At 50.5% G+C, this 17,598-nt stretch overlaps 1 protein-coding gene across 6 annotated transcripts in view; it reads right to left on the bottom strand.

Annotated features, from left to right (window-relative positions):
* The window catches only part of LDLRAD4 (low density lipoprotein receptor class A domain containing 4), a 386,784-nt gene that overhangs the window by 333,152 nt on the left and 36,034 nt on the right, over positions 1-17,598 (bottom strand). For 5 of the 6 annotated variants that reach the window (XM_041739617.1, XM_041739625.1, XM_041739616.1 and 2 more), the window contains exon 2: positions 6,118-6,200. The gene's annotated coding sequence lies outside the window, so the exon portion shown is untranslated. Of the gene's footprint in view, positions 1-6,117; positions 6,201-7,968; positions 8,095-17,598 lie in introns of all 6 variants that reach the window. The other variant, XM_041739619.1, reaches the window with a different exon arrangement.

The following is a 17,598-nucleotide window of genomic DNA, read 5'->3' as shown; positions in this document are numbered from 1 at the left end:
TAAACAAACAAATGGTATACCCACGCAGCGTAATATGACCAGCCTCAGAAGAGGAAGAAAGCTCTGACGCTTGCTAAAATATGGATGAACCATGAGAGCAGCAGGCTAAGTGCAAGCAGCCAGTCACAAAAATACAAATACTGTGTGAGGAATCTAGAGCAGACAAGTTCATAGAGACAGGGGAATGGTGGTTGCCAGGGGCAGGAAGCAGGAGGAATGGGGAGTTAGTGTTTAAATGGGTGCAGAGTTGTACGTTTTTCAAGATGAAAATAGTTGTAGGGATGTATGGGGATGATGGTTGCAGAACAATGAGAATGTACTCAATGCCCCGGAACCGTACACTTAAAATGGCTTAAACACGCTGTTTTCTATAGCAGCCGTACAATTTTTCATTCCCACCAGGGTTCCAAATTCTCCGTGTTACATATATTTTACCACAATTTAAAAAAAAGAAAAAGAAAAAAAAAGGAGGAGCAGAAGATTTGGGAACCAATTAAAGATCAAAAAAATAGGTAACGCACCTAAACATCACAATCCTAAATGTCAACCATTTCTTTCAATAATGACTCAACACCATCAGTATAGGTCACAAAACACTCGAAAACACTTCTCGAACCCACCTGGACCTGTGGAACTCCTCCTCCTCAAGCGATCCAAGAATCTCAGGGCATTTTCTTGTTTTTATGCTCCACACACGGCAGTCGCACAGGAAACGCCGCAGGAGGGGAAGTCCCTGCGTGGAGCTGCCCAGGGATGGCTCGGCCCGCGTGGAGGCGAAGGCAGCGCGGCCCAGGAAAGCACCAGAACAGGGCGGGCCTGCGGAGCAGGCAGCACGTCGGGGACTCGAGGACGCTGCCCGACTGAGGCCGGAGCCGCGTCCCCCGTGGCTGGGACCCGCAGCATGACCCGTCCCCGTGAGGGCCACACGGCCCGGGCAGGGCGCCGTTCTGTCGTCCCCGGTGCCACACAGGCCCGGGAAGCCTCTGTCCGCGTGTCCGTGGCCTCATCTCCCAGACACGACGGCCCCATGGGCAGCCCGAAGCCACGGGCCCCCTGCCTCGTGCCCGCCGTCCCCTCACCTGGGGGCAGGCCGCGCAGGACCGTGGCGAGCAGACACCCCAGCAGGGGGGGAACCACCCCACGCAGGCCGACCCACGCAGGCACTAGGCGCTCCCCGGGCAGCGGCCTTGCAGACGGGACCGAGCAGCGCCCGCAGCCTCCGGCAGGAATCACTCGGACACACACAAAATCCTGCTTTTTTCAAGAATGACGCTCACACAGAAAACCACAATGGAAACCTCCAGAAGCCCCCTTGGGGCCGCGAGTTAGACGACTGATGGCCGGACCCCTCTGCCTGCTCTGTCCCCCAGACTCCCGCTAGCGTCCTTCTCTGCCCACACTCATTCCGTTTCCAAAGGGATTTTTCCAAGTTAAATGAACCCCATGTCTCGTGCTCTACTGCGAATGCTCTTACCCTTTCTGGAGGTCAGAATCCTACGGAGAACCCACCAGAGCCCTCTGGCCTTCTCTGCAGGAAGAGGCACCATTTCAAGGAAGTCACATACGTCCCGGGTCCCCTGGAGGTTAAGAACCTCCGTCCCAGTGGCTGCTTCTTTCCACCTCCTTTCTATGCTGAATTTGAGGGACACTTGGCCACCCACCCCCATTGTAGAAAATCGTGTAACCGGCACATTTCAAGAATCCGTAGAGACTCTTGCTGATGGGGCGGCCCCCCACCCCGACACCGCTGCTAAGGCCCCTAAGGGGAGGGCATCTCATGGAAGCTCCAGAGGATCGGCCCATCGGGCCAACGCAGGCCTGAAGGACGACGGCCTCTGGATTGTGACACCTGTTCCCGTGACCGTCCTTACACCTATGCCGACGTGACTCTGGGGGCGCTGCTGGGACTCAGTCTGTCACAACAAGCATCAGCGGCCACCGCAAGGCCTCCCGAGAACCTGAGCTGGGTAAGCACATCCCACGCTTGAGTGCCATCCGTCGGGCCTGCCCCCCGCCCCGCTGGCTGCAGAGGCCACGTCGCCCCCACGCACCGAGCCCGCGAAGCCCAACTTCTGAGCTGCGGCTGCGACTCCCCTAAAAAGCAATGCTATAGAACTGAACACCAATAAAAAATAAATTATTAAAAAAAAAAAAGAAAAGAAAAGAAAAGGAAAAAAAAAGAAAAGAAAAAAAAAAGCAATGCTATTCCTAACCTCCCTCGCCACGGAAAAGTGCGCACGCCACCACGCAATCCAGAATCTCTGAAAGGTTTTTTTGATGCTCTTCCCCACACCCCCTTACTCTTTCCTCCCCCACAAAATTTCTTGGTGGAAAATTTGCTAGCTTTTTAGCAGTTTGACACTACGGTGCTGGGCACAGGCCGATGAAGCCACTGGCATGTTTGATTTCGAAGCCAAAATGAAAAGGTATTTTTCTGACGCAGCTCTGAATGAGTCTACTTTAAGAAAATAGCACAGTCTCATAATAGCACAGAACCCAACAAATTGGCAAAAGACAATTCCCAAGTTCCCAGGCCACAGACAGAAAGGAGAGAGACAGCAAGCTTCTCCTCCCTCTCGAGGCAGTGGGCTGGCCGCCGGCCTGTGTCTTGACATCGCTGTTTGACCCGAGCTCAAACGTGGCACAAAGCATCCCTCCTGCCTTGCAGCATTTCGATCTTTCTTGTGCCATTTTTAACCTTAAAGGAGGAAGCAGAGCAGCGAGGTGGACTTCAAATCTGAGTCCCCTGACTCTGTGTATACACGAGGGAGGAAGGGGGGGGGCGGAGAAGAGAGGCAAAGGGGGAGCAAGGGGGCCTCCATGAGGCCTTGAGAACCCAAAACCCTTTCAGAAGCCAAGGGGCAACTCGGAACCAGGCAGCCTAGGACCTGTCCCAGGATTCCCCCCAAGGGGAATTCGGGGTCACTTCTCCAATGGACAAACACGAAGGCCAGAGAGGCACCAACCCACCACCATCCGGCTTCTCGCACCGACAAGACGTTTCAGTGCCACCTCCGTACCATCCCGACCTAATCCTAAAGCAGAGCTCGCCCCTCCTTCACATGAGGGAGCCCGCGGCACGGACACGCTCATTGACACCGCAGCTCCTGACGCTCACGTTTGGTCACATTCTCACAGTTTCATCTGTTTTACTGTCCGTGCCCAGGAAACATCTGGAGAAGGAAGCCTTGCTTTACTTGCCCGTGCACAAAAAGTGTGGCTTCTCCCAGCACCGCTGGTCCTCTCTGAGTTTCCTTAAAAGTTTAAATTTAGCACAAAGCCAGGAAGTTCAGCTCAGGGATGTACGGCTGGTGTCTAAAGTCATTATTGTTGAAAGCAGGAGCATCCACCCTCTGGACCGCGGGCCTCGACTTTCACTGCTGCCTGCTTCTCACCATCGACCGCAGATCCCTCAAGGACCCTAAAGGACCCAAGAGAGGAGGAGTCTCCTCATGTAAACCTGTCTCGTCTGTGCTGAGAGCCAACCATGTGTAGGTCTGAGGTTTCCTTCTCTCATGACAAGGACAGAAAATGGCCCAAAGAGCTGGAACTAATGATTTCTTCACCTACAACCTGGAGGCATCGTTGCACCAAACCTGGCCGAAGCTGTAAGATGCATCGTGGAATTCCTTAGCAAACCTCCGTCGCCCCCAAGGAGAACAGAGAAACCCACGCCTCTGCCGCCCCCCTTCCTCCGATCCTGCCGGCATGCGGTCCTTAGACTGGACTCAGCGTCCAGACGGCGCAAAACTGGCATTTTACCGAGCTCCTCCGGTGTGTGGATGCTGAATTAGGCATCTTCGCAATAATTCCACAAGATAAACATTATTCCATTTAAAAATGAAAAGAGCTGAGACTCAGGCCGGCTTAGGACTTGCCAGAGTAAAAAAGTAAAGGAAAAGGGCAAGGACAGAACTTGAGCCAAAGGCCATGTTTCCAGTTACACCTTACAAATGTGATACAGCCAAGAGGTGTCTGTCTTCAGATTTATTGAGGTGGCAGCAATATTAAAATACATTTAATAAAAACCTAAACACGAAGACCCAACCCCATTTTATTTTTTTTAATTTTTTTTAAATTTTTTTAATTATTTTTTCCCAACCCCATTTTAAAACTAAGTCAAAAAAAAAATCCGCTATATGGTAAGACAGGCACATTCTGCAGTTCACACAGAAATGCATCCCGCCCCCCCCCCCCACGCCCAGCTTTCCCGGCCAAGTGTCTGCGGCAGAGTGGCCATGCCACCTGTCCCTCCTCTTAGGAATGCCTCGCCGTCCAGCTGCGAGCTCTGAGAGACAGAATTTTACAAGTTAACAGAGCAAATATAAATTCCAGGACAGTCAGCTGGAAGGACCTATTTTAGAGGGTGTGAACGTTCTTGCAACACCGCAGAATCCAAGTGCGGTGCCTGAAAATGCCCCCGGATGCATGGAGCAGCACGCAGGTCTGCAGACGGGGAGCTGCTCCTGCACCATTCGAACATTCATAAGAAGCAACGCAGCCTTGCATTATAATTTAAAATCCACACCCGGTAATGTAGTTAAGAATAAGATTTCCATTACCAATTCTGAAAGTTGCTTAAAATAACTGACAGAATGAGGTAACCCCATATGGGGGGGGGGGGGATCGGGTTCTTATGTAATTTGCAAGTATATTTCTACTTTTGTCAAAAATTTCGTACACCAAGCTGCACAGTCCCTAGGAGCATAGTCCAGTGGTATATTGGGTTGCGCAGAAAAATTCTATTTGAAGGCGGCTTTAGTTTTTAGCGGGTAAAGCAAAGGAGGACGGTCTCTGAGACAATGAAAGAGCAACTAACCTGGGCCCACACGAGCTCAGGCCCTGGGAGCGATGAGCCGTTGCCTCCCACCTTAAACTGGTGGTGGGCACGCCACGTCACGGAAGCACAGGTCACCAACACGCACCACGTCAGGGGCGCCTGGTGGCTCAGTTAAGAGTCGGACACTTCGGCGCAGGTCATGATCCCGGGGTGTGAGATCAAGTCCTGCGATGGCAGGCTCCACAGTCAGTAGGGAGTCTGCTTGAGATTCTCGGCCCCTACTCTCCAAGTATGCTCAGTTTCTCTCTCTAATAGTAAGTAGATCTTTAAAAAAACAACAACAACAAACAAAAAACTCACCAAGTAAGGAAAGGTAAGGGATTCTCAAAAACACCGCCCTATTGGACAATAAAGAATCATACGAATGAGAAATATGTCATCAGTCACGGAGCATCTCTAAGGTGTACAGTCCGGGTGCTCCCCAGTGAAAGCTCATCACCTACCCCAGGACAGCCCATCAAATGGGCTTCAAATATCTGACAGTAAAATACCTGGAAGCAAAATATATTTCAGGTATCTGGTGGTAAATTCCACTCAGGAAAGAAATACGTATGAACTGCATTCACTCAACCACAGAGGGGAACTGCCCCCAACCTGGATTCAGAGTGTGTGTAGACGGCTATACATGGCACACTGCATAACACCGACAATTTGAGGAAGGTTCCAGACTGTGAAAAGTCCATTTAAATTCAAGGGTCTGAATAAGCCACGTGTGTTACCAATACAGAGACAGAAACACCTGCCCGCCTGATGTCACAACAGATAAGAAACAGGAATTAGTATTTAGTTAATGTATGCTATGTGCCAGATACCATATTACTACATATGACGGCTCACTTATTTCTCACGGCTATAATCCCATCATTATCTGCATTTTAGGAAGCAGGAAACCAAACAAAACACAGAATTTAGAATGAGAATTAAAGAATCCCATTTTCCACTGATCTCACAATGTCTTTAAGTATCTGCACATTAAATACTCAGGCTCAGCAACAAGACAAGTTGAATAGTAAGATTTTCTTTTAGTAAGTCTAGAAATACGTATTCTATGTACATTCACAGCTCAAGGTAAATCACAAAAAGAAAAGAAAGGCCACATTTAGTGTGATGTCATGCAACTTTCTTCCCATCAGAAAAAGCCACATGAGTAAGATCGTTTTTGTGCCTAGAAATTGTACGACTTTCTCAGAGGCCCAGCAACTCACGACGTCAGTGCTGCGATGAGCTCTGCCTCCTCACAGACTTTATCAAAGAGAAGAGTCTTAAGTTCTACTCACCTTTTAAGCTGTAGGAAGGCTGACGTGAGCTCTTGAAAATGGTCCGATCAGGAGACCACCGTGCGGTGTTACAAGTATCTGTGCTAAAAGGAAAAACATAAAGAATTTCAGCGAACTGTCTCTTGGTTTCTCCTAATGCACCGTCTCTTTCCCACGTTCTAAAAAATAGTTGAGAACTATCACGATAATGGTCAGAAATACCAAAACGAATAAAATGAGAGCATAAACGTCGAGTAAGAAAGGAAGGGAAAGGGAGACAGAACACGAGAGACTCCTAACTCTGAGAAACGAGCTAGGGGTGGGGGAAGGGGAGGTGGGCGGGGGGTGGGGGTGACTGGGTGACGGGCACTGAGGGGGGCACTTGATGGGATGAGCACTGGGTGTTATTCTGTATGTTGGCAAATTGAACACCAATAAAAAATAAATTTATTAAAAAATATAGAAGTTTAAAAAAAGTTAAAAAAAATTTAAAAAGGATAAAAGAAAGAAAAGAAAAGAAGGGAGACTTGGAGCAAAAGAATCTGAGCCAAGGGACTTGATGGAGCGAAACAAAATCCCCCATCGGTTCTCTAGTAGCCAGAAGGGGCGCCCTGCTCTTATCATCCAAAAAGACATGCAGACCTTTTCTCCAACGAGGGCCCACAAACAGATAATGAATACTGTCCTTACTGGATTTGGTTTATTATTATTATTATTATTATTATTTAATCGTAACAATCCAAATCACCTTGTGAACACACAGATGCACACGATCCTTAACTGCAAAGAGAGGCAGGCCCAGCGGCACCTTTTCTTCCACGAAATACATCTGATTCTGCGAGAGCAACACCGACCCTTGGGGGAACACCCCTGCTTCTGACCGCAGGGCAGTCTTTGCACCTGCCCTTCACCTTGTTGCTAGAACATCCTCCAGCCTGGTGTCCCAGACTTTGTTCAGGTCCAGGCCATGCGATCTGTCGTGATCACCCTCACCCCACCCTGGTGGGTGTGCTGAGTGTGCATCACACCATCCCAGGGCGCGTCAGGCGACCGCCTTGTGCCTCACAAGGCAGATCCAGGTAAACTCAGGGAGCTCTGCCTCTCGGCCCCGCACCTGCCAACATGCAGGACTACACTCCCATCCAAGGTGGAGTAAGCCACCATCTGTCTAGCTTGCGTGCTGCAGTGCACTCTCCAGGAGACCTGTCCCTTAAAGTGTGTTCCTGCCATAGGTCACTCCTCGGCGACCAGCCAAAGCTAAGACATCCGGATAAAAAAGGGCTGCGTCTAGCCAGAGGCTCCTGTGGGATCCTGTCGACACCGGGGCCGCACACCTTGCTGCCTGCATGTGACTCCTGAATATCCATACTGTGAGTCCAGACACATTGCTTTCTCCTGTTTTCTACCTACTAAGAGGGGAAAACAATCCACTCCTGGTTTCCCAAACGGTATCAAGGACTCTCATCGGTCTTCCTAGGGTTCAAGTGTTCAGCCTCACTGGGGACAAAGGTCAGTGGAGGAACCAGAGACGTACTGCGGTGGGCAAATTCCTCTCGAGCGCAGGGAGAGCCTGTGACTTGCTCCAGCAACAGAGCTCGCCAGACGTAACGAGGGGCCACCCCTCGAGCAGGCCGTGCTGCAGGGCTCCACTCAGCGGGCCAGGGAGAGACAGACTGCTGGACGGTGACACAGCTGTGACGAGGCCACGTGGCGGGGACTGCAGGGGCCTCCAGGGGCCTCCAGGTCCTACGTCCACAAGGGAACGAGCCCTACCAACCACCTAAGTGACATCAGAAGCGACTCGGGAGGTATAAAATAAACACGTACATGCTCTACGCCTACATGACTGGTTCAGCAGAACGGCCTTCCTACCTGCCTCATCCATCCAGAAGTGGAAACGACGCTTCTCCCACATTGACTACTGACTCCTTGCGGCAAGCACCACATCACCATCACGTGCATCCCCTTAGACTGCAGAGGATGAGGCACCGGGAGGCCCTTAACATTTTTTTAAAAATAAGCCAAATTAAAAGTTATTATTTGTCAATCTCTAGTTTACTGCACAAAGGCCAAGCAATGGAGGGGTGTCTGGGTGGCTCAGTCTGCCTGTGGCTCAGGTCGTGGTCCCGGGGCCCTAGGACTGAGCCCTGCATCGGCGGGCTTCTAACCGGCTTCTCCCTCTGCTCATGCACTCGCACTCTCTCTCTCGCTTGCTCTCTTACAGATACCCTGTCTCAAATAAATAATTCCTTAAAAAATTAAAATTTGCTCATTTTTTCTCCTTTCCCCTTTTTTCCCTTTCACTATTTTTCATATTCCCAAATGAGTGGGAAATATCAGAAAGGGAGACAGAACATGAGAGACTCCTAACTCTGGGAAACAAACTAGGGGTGATGGAAGGGGAGGAGGGCAGGGGCTGGGGGTGACTGGGTGACGGGCACTGAGGGGGGCACTTGACGGGATGAGCACTGGGTGTTATTCTGTATGTTGGCCAATTGAACAGCAATAAGAAATAAATTTATAAAAAAATAAAATAAAAGTAGAATTGTATATGTGGGGCGCAGTTTAAAAAAATTAAAATTTTAAAATTTTAAAAAATTAAAACATTTTTTTAAAAAGGCCAAAGCAATGGAATGTATGCAAACCTTCAAAACAGAGCCCAGAAGCTCTAAATTAATTTTAAATAGGTAGGAGACGCTTAGCCTCATGCTCTACCCCCAGATGATGAACCCACAAGTTCTCCAGAACTGGTTATATCTCATTGTACCTGTGTAAGAATTTGTTTTTTGTTTTGTTTTTTAAAATATTTTATTTATTTATTCATGAGAGACACACAGAGGGAGGCAGAGACCCAGGCAGAGGGAGAAGCAGGCTCCATGCAGGGAGCCCGATGCGGGACTCGATCCTGGGACTCCACGATCACGCCCTGGGCCCAAGGCAGGTGCTAAACCACTGAGCCACCCAGGGATTCCCCAAAGTAAGAATTTGTTACTTGTTCTTAATTTTCCATTCATACCAATAACACATTCCGAACCAACATGGGAAAACATGTATAGGTCAGATACCCAGCTCTGATCCCAAAACCAAATGCTAATGCAACTTCCGGACAACCTATATGAAAAGTGCTTTACGATTTTTTATTTTTATACCAATGATCTTTAATTCAAGCAAGATCTTACTTAATGCCTGTTTAAAATAGAAGTTCGAGGGGCAGCCCGGGTGGCCCAGCAGTTAGCTCCACCTTCAGCCTGGGGCGTGATCCTGGGGTCCCGGGATCGAATCCCGCATCGGGCTCCCTGCATGGAGCCTGCTTCTCCCTCTGCCTGTGTCTCTGCCTCTCCCTCTGTTTCTCGTGATTAAATAAATACAATCTTTAAAAAAAAAAAAAGAAGTTCCATATGTAAATACATTCAGTTTCTGCTATCCTTAAAAGATACATTGTTTTCTATTATGAAGAAGATTGTGACTAAAGCTCTATTTTAGATTTCCACGTGAATGGTTTAATAAAAGACACTTTAAAACATTCAAATCAATTAAATGACCTAAAAGACTACGAAATAAGAACCCCCTTGACTACAGAAGCCTACGCTCTTCTGGAATCTGTAGGCAGGGCTGTATTATTCATTCCCACTCCCCACAAATCACTCCCCAAACCTTCACATTATCTCCCAGGTTTATCCCCTGGTGCTGAGCCTCTCAGGCAGCACAGTTTCCACACTCAAGCCAAAAAAAAAAAAAACCCTAAAAGCAGCAGTTCCATGACCTAGGAGGCAGAGAATTTCGATAAATCCACCTCTTCTTCTCAGCATAATGTTAAGTGTCTTGGGCCCAACTCTATGCGTGGAAAGCAGTGGCCCACCCCAGGGGCCACAGGCGCACGGGCCCAGTCCCCCCCCCCCCCACAGGTCTAGTAAGTGCATGCCTTTCCCTAAGTCCACAGAACTCAGCCCAAGGCAAGCCCCACTCTTCACAGCACCTGGGCATCCACGCTGCGCCCTCACAAAGGAGGCCACAGCCTCGGGGGACCGCCCCACCCCCACAGGAAAGGCCCTAAAGAGAACCAGGGAGCCCCAGCCATCGGGAGATGCCAGCCGAGCTCCTCCTGCCCACACCCGCCCCGCAGCTCGGAGCACCCGAAGAGCCCATGGGCCGCTTTCCAAAGTGATGCAGCACGTCCTTGGGGGACGAGGGCCTCATAACCCGGGGCCGTCTCCTTTTGTTCTTCTTTTTCCTAATTTAAATTTTACTTGGTTAACACACGCAACAATATCGGTTTCTGCAGAACTCGGTGATTCATCACTTACAGACCAAGTGCTCATCACAAAGGTGCCTCCCTAATGCCCGTTACCCACCTGGCCACCCCACCAGCCTCCCTCCATCAGCCCTCAGGCTGGTCTTTGTCGTTGTCTCCTATGCCCCATCATATGGTTCACCTGTTTGGCTTTTTGAATTCCACGTGCATATGCCAATATTTGCCTATTTCTGACTTATTTCCCTTAGCATAGTGACCCCAGCCCCGTCCATGTTGCTGCCGGTAGCAGGGTTCCCCTCTCTGGAGGCCCTACTGGTATTCCACTGCCCCCCCCCCCATCGTCTCGATCCGTCCATCGGTTGGTGAGCACTCGGGCCTGCTCCATGGTTTGCCTGTTGCACACGACGTCAGGGCGCAAACATCCCTCCAACCTACGCTCCTGCCCTTTGGGTAAATACCCAGTGGAGCCCCTGCAGGGCCGTCGGGTGGCTCTGGCTCTAACTTCCTGAGGAACCTGCCCCTGCTGTCCAGCAGCCGCACCAGCCCAGACCGGGTTCTGGACGCCACGTGCCCGCTGCGCTCCCAGCAGCGCTCACGGCACCTGGGCCCGTGGCCCCAGTGTGGGAAGCCGGAGCTGCCCGCAGGCAGAGCGCAGGTGCCCTGGGAGGTGACAGAAGCCAGGAGATCACTGCCCCTGCCCGAGGCCGGAATGGTGAGCGGCGGGACCGGAGAACGAGGGGGGACGCTCGCGCGTTCCCGGCCTTCACTGCCAGCTCAGTTTGTCTTTAAGGTGCAGGAAGATGTTTCCTCCAGATGGAGGTCAAGAGAGAGATCCGACTGCACACCTCTTCCTTCCCCGACGAGGCTCTGCGCCCCCGGAGCCTGGCCAGAGGGGAGCAGCGCAGCGGGGACGCAGACAGGGCCTGGCACCAGGACCCGGGCAGCAGCCGGGACGGTCACGGCACTTGGCGGGGCCCCCGGCAGGCACACAGCCGGGCCAGCGCAACACACAGGGCTCCCCGGCTGGGGGCCCCCGGTCTGCTGCCCCCAACCCCACTGACCTCAACTCGCTGACCTCGACCCGCTGTCCCCTGACCTGCTGGCCCCCGATCCGCTGGCCCCCAAGCCCACTGGCCCCCGAGCCCACTGACCCCCGGCCCGCTGTCCCCTGACCTGCTGACCCCCCGACCTGCTGGCCCCCAAGCCCGCTGACCCCCGGCCCGCTGGCCCCTGAGCCCACTGGCCCCGTCCTGCTGCCCCTGGGCCACTGACCCCCCAACCCACTGTCCCCCAACCTGCTGACCCCCCAACCCGCTGTCCCCCAAGCCCACTGCCCCCAATCCACTGACCCCCCGACCCGCAGTCCCCTGACCCCATCCCCTGACCTGCTGACCCCCCGACCCGCTGGTCCCATCCTGCTGCCCCCGACCCGCTGACCCCAGGCTGCTGCCCCCCCGGCCCGCTGACCTCGTCCCACTGACCCCCAGCCCGCTCCCCAGCCGGCCCCTAACACGGCTTCCCTTCCCAAAATACAACCAAGAGCTCTTCATAGCACATGTCAGATAATTAAATTCACAAAATTAAAAAAAATAAAAGAAGCAAAGCTAAGATTTGAACTCTATTCCATCCTACCAGCAGACCCACAGAGCCATCAAAACAAAAGGTTATAATAAGAAATAAGCCAAAGCTGAGTTATCAAAAAAATGAATAGGTTTGTTCTTGGGAATTCCTTTCAAAACTAAGGTGTATTTTTGTTGTAATATTATCTTTAAACCCCGTTTCTGTTTGGAAACAGCCACCAGTGATCCCCAGCGAGCACACTCCCTTCAGACCCTTTGGGTCACCCCCAAGGTCACCAATGCTCCACGGGCAGGAACACACGAGACTATGGTGGAGCCAGGCTGGCACCTGGGGGTCCCGCGCCCGGGGCTGGCCCAGTGGGAGGCACAGCCAGGACTCAGCCGCCACCAGACGCAGCCAGGCAGGTGAGGCAGCAGTGCTTCGGAGACCCATAATGTCCCAAATATTCCACCACAGAGTATCAGAAAATAAAAAGGATCTAGGGCAGCCCTGGTGGCCCAGCGGTTTAGCGCCGCCTTCAGCCCAGGGTGTGATCCTGGAGTCCCAGGATCGAGTCCCACGTCGGGCTCCCCGCACAGAGCCTGCTTCTCCCCCTGCCTGTGTCTCTGCCTCTCTCTCTCTCCCTCTCTCTGTCTCTCATTAATAAAAATAAAATATTTTTTAAAAAACCAATGGCTTTAATTTAAAAAAAAAAGTGGTAAGAGCCAGGTACATAGGAAGAGGGGTGTAGACGGGGGACAGCCGGTCGAGCAGAGGAAGGCAGCACTGGAGCCAAGGCTGCAGGGAGCAGGCGCCCGGGCACCTGGATGTTTGAGCAAGAGCATCTCCGGGAGGGCCCGGAAGAAGCAGGTGACGGACAGAGAGGACGAAGGCACAAGTATCAGGAGAGGAGGCCAAAGGAGCAATGGGGGGCCCAAGAGCTTGAAGGCAATTGTAAGGACTCGGCATTTACTCAAGAAAAATGAGGAGCTACTGCAGAGTCATGCGTTCATTCAACAAGGACTTACCATGGTAAGTTTACCAGGTAAACATGCCAAGCCCTGTGCCAGACGCTAAAGACATAAGAACAGGAAGAAGGTTGAAAAGAGGCCAAAAAAAAAAAAAAAAAGACTCCTCAACCCCAGTGGTAGCTAAGGTCTTCGTCAGTAGACTAAGCAACCGAGAGTACGTGCCAAACCTCACATGGGAACCTAGAAGTGAGCACCCAGTGGGCTCCAGGGCTGCCTCTCCCTCCTTGATCAACGTGTAGATCCTGAACATTTACTGTGGCAACACCAGAAACAGACGGTCGGTCTCCAGCCATACCACCCTGAACGCACCCGATCTCGTCAAAAACAGACGGTCCTACGGTTGTGAGTCAGCAGTGAGAACCAAACGAAGTCCAAAAGTCATCGTAGTCCTGATGGCACCGCCTTAGAGTCTAAATATTTAAATCTATCGGTGGCATTATAATAGCTCTCTGAGAACTACAGTGGCTTAAAATCGTAACACCCTATCTTCCTAAAATTTCAAAATAACGAACTAGGGGTGGTGGAAGGGGAGGAGGATGGGGGGTGGGGGTGACTGGGTGGCGGGCACTGAGGGGGGCGCTGGAGGGGATGAGCACTGGGCATTATTCTATATGTTGGCAAATTGAACGCCAATAAAAAATAAATGTATAAAAAATAGCAGAATGTTTACTATCATTGATAACTAGATATGTATTTGGCATCTTGGCGAACTAAGCCAGGAAGAAACATCTATGTTGGCCTCCTGCCCTGTTACACTACAGAGAGTATATTTCCTTAATACCTCCTCTGTAACTCCCCCATGATTGTAGTCATTTTGGACTTTCAAACACTTTTATCACATGCCATATATACAGGTATATATATATACATACAGCTACACACACACGTAAAAACGCATATACATGTTACACGTCTACACGTATCCTGAGTTGTGATATTAAATATCTCTATATACATGTGCATACGTGTAACTTTTTTTAAATTTCTAAAAACAATACTTAGCCTTATTGTGTGAACCACATTGTTTCTGAGTGCTGGCTGTGACTGACTAAAATGATTTTGTGACCTGCCAATGAGTTGTGATCTGCCCCAAAACACTAGCCTGGGCATTTAGGTAATTAAGGAACTTAATTACTAATTAATAACCTCAAAAATCCTCACAACATCACCTATCCCTTACTTTGTCCACCTATCCTCACCACCTACAGAGAAGAGCAAACTCTAATCTACCAGTAAAACCTCAGAGTGTCCGGACGGATGACCCTCCACAGCACAGCCCCGCAAGACTCACGAACCAACCAGAAGGCAGAAAAGAACTGGCTGTTCTCTGCTGCAGCCGAACAGAGCTCAACCCACCCGCCCTATCTGTGCAGGAACTCGTCAGATAAAGTCTCCGGCATTCTGGGGTGACTTAATGAGAACAGATTCTGCCGCAAAAGGATCTTTGGCTTTGGCTTTCAGGGCTTTGACAAACTCGTAAATGGTCATTAAAATAGGACGAGTGTAACATTGCCTTGAGAGCAGGGCAGATTCAGACCCAGCGGGACTGCAGTGGGCCCCAAGAGTGGTCATTCCTCCCAAGCTCCTGGGGGATGCCAATGTGGTGACCCGGTAACAAAGCACTGGACGGCACTGGGTCGCTCGCAGATCAGGGCAGTCCTCCCTGCACCTCCGATAATGTGTGTTCGAGGACACAGCAAACCCCCTGGAAGACAGCACTGGCTGTGAATGTATTCAGGGTGATATCCACCAGCACGGTGATGTAAGCTTCAGCTGATGGCAGCCCATCAACGGACCATGTGGGAAGCCTGGAGGACGATACGTAAGGGACAGAGCAGAAGAACCACGCAGAGGAAATCGACTTGGAAAGCAGGGCCAGGCCTCTGACAGAAACCAACAGAATGCTTGCAGAAGGAAAGAGAACATCTATTTGGATGTGACTCATGTGGAGGCCGCTTTCGGGCTAAAAGGCTTGAGCAACAGAATGTAGGAAAGGCCCATCAGGTGACCCACCTCAAACTATCCATCAGTTCTAAGTGACCGTGACTGATGGGCTACTTACAACTGTCCACACATCACCACACCTCCTCACATCCACCCTCTACCCCCCACTACCTCCTTGCAGACATCCTTCTCCTTGGCTGTCCTGCCTACTGCTCTCTCGCCACATAGTCAATACACTTCTATCTCGGTTCTGCCTCTGGTGAATTATTTCCCAGCCTGTGCCACCAGCTTCCACTCAGTTGTTGTTCCACACTTGGGAGCCCCCATCCAGTCAAGAGGAACCCCATTTAGACAACTCATATACTACCAACTGGGATACAGTACAAGTTAGCCATGCTCTAACAGACTTCCAGGGCTCCAGTTGGCTTGAAAAAACATGGATGATAAAAACCATCATGTGAAAACAATAACAAAAAAAGCCCACCTACCCTCTTTTTTTTTTAAGTGAGTGCCGAGAGAGTGGGGTGGAGGGTGGTGCAGAGGAAGAGGGAGAGAGAGGATCTTAAGCAGGTTCCACACCCAGTATGGAGCCCACTGCAGGGCTGGACCTCACAACCCGGAGATCCTGACCCGAGCCAAAATTGAGGGTCTCAGATGCTTATACCATCTGAGTCACCCAAACGCCCCCCACCCACCCTATTTATTTAAAAGTAACACAGATGCTCCAAATATACCCATGTTAACTGGCCACTTTAACTGAAATTAGACACACGCTTCTACTGCCTCACAAGAGGTCAACCTCAGAACACAACATCTGGGTGTAAAGGTATCATCAGCCAATTGCCTATATTCCATTACATCACAGTTGTTGTTGCTTTCATTTTTGCTATTTTTTTTAAGATTTTATTTTTAAGTAATAGCTATACCCAACGTGGGGCTTGAACTCAACCACCCCAAGATCAAAAGTCCAATGCTCTACAGATGGAGCCAGCCAGGTTCTCCTGAGGTTGTTGCTTTTAAATTACCACAGTCCTCTTCATTTTACACCATTCCTAGAAAATACTTCCCAGCATTTTCTCCATCAAATCATCAAAAATAACTATTAGGAGTTGAAATTCTACCGATTTGGAGGTCACTATTAACCAGCTAAAGTTTGGACATGGTGTTCTACATGCTACTGAATTAGTGAGAGTAAAAATAAAATTACAGAAAGGCAAACGAGTGCAGCCTTCTCTTCCTTGAAGCCATGCAGTCTTTCCTCATTCTTGTGGGTTTCATCAGACTAAGAAGCCCAGAACACTCTAAACTGATTTGCTAGTTTCCATACTTGCTGCCAAATTTCCACTTCTGCAAAACCAATTTCAATTAAATAAAAAAAAAAAAAAGGTAAAGTTAATCTAGTTCTTCACATGATCCAATTTATTCAGAATGTGAGGTACAAAGTTGGAAGAAAGGAAAGCAGTGGTTGGCAAATAATGCAAATGCTAATTTATTGTCTTTATTTTTTAAGTTGCTACATTGTCTCAAAATAATTTCCTCCTCTTAGCTCTGGAAAGTTTTTTTTTTTTTTTTTGGAAAGTTTTTTTTAAGACATGGATACCGCCAAACAATGACCTTGTTATAAGCCAAAGTTTAGTTATTTTAAGGAATTTGCTACCTTTTTAGCTGCTCCTGTTCTCATGGAATTCCTTCCAAAGCGCTAGTTTTCTTAAGAATTTTTACACATTGACAATGTGAAGCTGTACAGCTCCTAAAACTTCTAGGGTTTTACTCTGTGTACTGCGTCTTAGTCTTTAAGAAAAGCAGTCCGACCGAGGATCGGTGATGTAGGGAGACAAAGGGACACTCAGGGCAAAGCGTGAAGCAACTCTGATGGAGTAAGGTTACGGCGCGGGGGGAGGACCACCCAAGGGCCATGGAGAGGACCACCCTGAAGACCGCGGGGACGACCACCCTGAAGGCCACAGGGAGGACCAAGGTGAAGGTCGCAGGGGAGACCACGCTGAAGGCCACATGGAGGACCGGCTGAAGGCTGCGGGGAGGACCAACCTGAAGGCCTCAGGGAGGACCATGCTGAAGGCCGTGGGGGAGGAGGTCCTCTCCATAGGCACCTCAGCTTCCTCTTGCACCCTCGCCTCTCACCTGGATCCTTTCCTCTTGCTTTCACAGCTTCACCCGAGCCTTCTCCTGTCCTGGCAAGACCTCATCACATGATGAAGGTCACGTTGGCTCATCGCATGGGGTGGCAAGTCCTTGTGGACGTGGTTACTTTCCTCTTGACAAAACACTGCAGTTATCGGAGTTTCCTGGCTGCTTGGGTTCTGGCCAAGTGGCACTGATGTCATCTGAGGATCTGGAGACACAGTGCGATTTGGCCTTCGGGTGCATGTCTGGGTTTACTGTGAAGGCCCCACGGGGGGATGTTTCAGTGGGTCAGCAGCCGCGAACGGTGCCCTTCCCAAGCAGCTGCTGCGTGGTGCTCAGCAGCGGTAATCCTCCCCGCGGCCTTCAGGCTGGTCCTCCCTGTGGTCTTCAGCTGGTCCTCCATGCAGCCTTCAGGGTGGTCCTCCCCACAGCCTTCTGTGTGGTCTCCCCTGCAACCTTCACCGTGGTCCTCCCTTGCGGCCTTCAGTGTAGTCCTCCCCCTGGCCTTTGGCGTGGTCCTCCCCGCAGCCTTCAGCTGGTCCTCCCTTGCGGCCCTCAGCGTGATCCTCC

This window comes from Vulpes lagopus, chromosome 24 (genome assembly GCF_018345385.1).
Source record: "Vulpes lagopus strain Blue_001 chromosome 24, ASM1834538v1, whole genome shotgun sequence".
In the NCBI taxonomy this organism is placed as follows: Eukaryota; Metazoa; Chordata; class Mammalia; order Carnivora; family Canidae; genus Vulpes; species Vulpes lagopus.
Note: the sequence above shows the minus strand (reverse complement) of the source record. Positions and strands in the feature narration are given on the sequence as shown.